Source organism: Rousettus aegyptiacus, unplaced genomic scaffold (genome assembly GCF_014176215.1).
Source record: "Rousettus aegyptiacus isolate mRouAeg1 unplaced genomic scaffold, mRouAeg1.p scaffold_m13_p_16, whole genome shotgun sequence".
In the NCBI taxonomy this organism is placed as follows: Eukaryota; Metazoa; Chordata; class Mammalia; order Chiroptera; family Pteropodidae; genus Rousettus; species Rousettus aegyptiacus.
This window is the reverse complement of record NW_023416291.1, coordinates 31,752,683-31,755,600: the sequence shown is the minus strand read 5'-3', so window position 1 is coordinate 31,755,600 and position 2,918 is coordinate 31,752,683. Positions and strand designations below refer to the sequence as shown.

The following is a 2,918-nucleotide window of genomic DNA, read 5'->3' as shown; positions in this document are numbered from 1 at the left end:
AGAATTATTAGTTTCTCCTTAATACTCTTTCAGTAAAACAATAATCGAATACTTTTTTTTGAAACAAGTAAGTCTGGAAATGTGTTACCTTATGGAATTTTTAAAGCAAGTCACCTTTCTGCTCTTTAATATGACCTTAATTGCAATTGAACAGACACCATGCAGTACAATGACTGATGTTAGTAATGCATGACATTTTAGCAACAGAGTGTAGCTAACATAAAATAAGAAACATAATTAACTAATAGTCATATTTCTACATATGCCCAAAGCATTTAATGACTGTAGGTTTGGAATATCAAAACTGTTAATCATTTGAACTAAAAAAAAAAAGTTTTTTTTTTTATTTTATTGCATTTGTGCCTAACTGACATATAAACTGAACAAAGATGTCCTTGATCCGTAGAAACAGCCAGGTTTGTTTGGTTCTCATTATGATTAGTTCAAAGAACTATTAAGTAAAAATAATAATAATAATAATAATAAAGATCTTTGCATTTTGTAAGAACATGTTTTATGTATGATTGAAATTTTTACAACACTCCAAAAAAAAAAGCCATCCGATGTTAGATTTAAAAATAAAATCAAAAGCATTTTCCAACATAGTACACATGAAAAACTGGAAATTCCAATATCTTCAATAGAAGTTATAGAAAGTGTATGTCTCCTTGGAGTTTGACACCCACTTAACACAGCAGAAAATAAGGTACTATACTGTAAACAAAAAAGTACAGTAAAGGACAGTTGTAAATTTACATAAGAATAGTTCATAAACATTTTGGTCTTTCCATAACAGTTTTTATATAAAATGAATAAAAAAACCTTAGACAGCTGTCATCATTCTTGTTTGACCACGTTCACTTATATGCACACGGACATATTTATATAGCAATATATTGATGCACCGTTACATGGATATTAAACTATGATTACTGCTTGTAACTGAGATGTGCATTATCCATTCAACATTATCCATATTGAAATACTCTTACATTATGTTTTCTTGCCATGTTGTATCTATAAAAACATGAAAATATAACTTTACATTATTTCAATTATTTACATTAGTTCAAGCTTGACAGAGAAAAATCGGTAAGCTACAGTTTTTAGAAGAGGAGGCCCAGAGGTACAATAAATAGCATTGATTGAATATAGTCATCCTTTTCATTTTTAAAAACTCAATTTAAGTGCAATATGGAAACAATTAGTCTGCAATTTGGTCATTCTAGCATTTATCACTAAGACTTCAATTGTACCTCCAATATTTCTGATGAGGAGAAATGTACTAAAAATTAGATACTGTATTATCTTCGAATATGTGTTAAGGGACAGTTAAATTTAGTAAAGAACATCATGATACCACATGCCATCATGTTCTATGCAAGTGGCTGCTGTTAAACCCTACCTTTCTCTTTCCCTTCTGTAAATATTGTATGTTTTCTAAGCACTTAGTAAAATGTCAAGTGCTACATAAAAGCCTACTTGCAGAAATAACAAGAATGAAAATATTAAAAATAACTATTACATGTTAATAATTGTTTAAAACCCTAAATTAATTTTATTTTAGGGGGCTTAATGAAAATAAATGGTCTTTTATGAAGGAAAAGATAGCTCATTAAAAATGTTAAGCTAGAGAAAAATAAGCTTTTCAGTCAAAAGTTACAGAAGTGTGATGTTTTCTTTTTTCACATTAGGCATGTGAAAACAGCCATTCCACCTGAGGAATAAGTATAAAAATAATATATTAGGGTAGTTTTTATTGATGGCAATGAAAAGAAACTATATTGCAGGTGACTCAAAAGTGCTTAAGTTATTCATGATATAAGAGAAGCTCTCATTATTTTAAAAACAAAAACTTAGATTTAATTTATGGATAGTTTATGGTCAACTATCTGAAAAGCTACTTTCAAGGCATTTCTAACTCCATTTACAACTAATTCTTTTCTTCTGTAAGCTGAAATACTTTAAAATGGAATCTCAAATATTTTGAATATTCTGATAATTTTTTAAAATTAGCTTTTTAGATCTATTAGCATTTATCTACATAGATTAAATGCTTTATATTAAATATTTTTATACATAGAAAAATGTACTAAAAAAACAGATTTAGATATTGTTTTGGGACAAGTTTCTACTTTAAGTACCAACTGGCCTTAAAATGGGTCAATTTTCTCTGGAACCTAACAATTTGACAGTGTCTTTAAACACACTTGATTTATGACCAAACTGTAGCTAAGCAAAATTAACTGGACCACTTGCAAATAAAACAATAGAAAAATGTTTATTTCAAATGTCAAGCATTGCCAAGTAATTTTATATTAACACCAAATGTTAAAGAATAGGATACATTAAACTTTTTAATAACAATATTAAATTACAAGATTTGAATCTTTTCTTTGTTATCTTTCCTTAGCATTTACATATTTGGCTTTGGAAAATACAGAACTGATACCTAAAGCCTGTATAATCACTTCCCACTCAGTTTGTTTTTTGTCTTCTCCAACCAATATGGAAGCAAATTTATTTAAAAGCCAGTTTGTGAAAATACCTAAAAATATTTTTTTAATTTTCAATGTTTTTTTTTTCTTTTTCTTATAAAACATGTCACATCTTGATGCAGTTGATGTCAAGTGTGCTTAAGTCATTATGAATCAAGAGACTAACAATAGTGGCTGCAGAAACAAGTTTGTTGTCTGTACAAAGACTTCAGTTAAATTATAGTACTTCCATGTTAGCTGTGCATGTCCACCAAGCTTCAGCTGGAACTGGAGTAGAAAAGGATGTTGTGTTTTTAATTAACCATTCCTTACAACTCAAGATGACTTCTGCACGTTTAAGAATTCTTGGCTGAAAGAAAAGTCTTCAAGGTACTGGATGCCTCTCACCGTTTTGACAATAAACACACAAGAAAACCATTG

At 29.0% G+C, this 2,918-nt stretch overlaps 1 protein-coding gene across 3 annotated transcripts in view; it reads right to left on the bottom strand.

Annotated features, from left to right (window-relative positions):
• Positions 1–334: 334 nt before the first annotated feature.
• Positions 335–2,918, bottom strand: part of GRIA2 (glutamate ionotropic receptor AMPA type subunit 2) — a 120,262-nt gene continuing 117,678 nt past the window's right edge. For all 3 annotated transcript variants that reach the window (XM_016138679.2, XM_016138676.2, XM_016138675.2), the window contains one exon: positions 335–2,918. This exon is cut by the window's right edge and continues 195 nt beyond it. The gene's annotated coding sequence lies outside the window, so the exon portion shown is untranslated.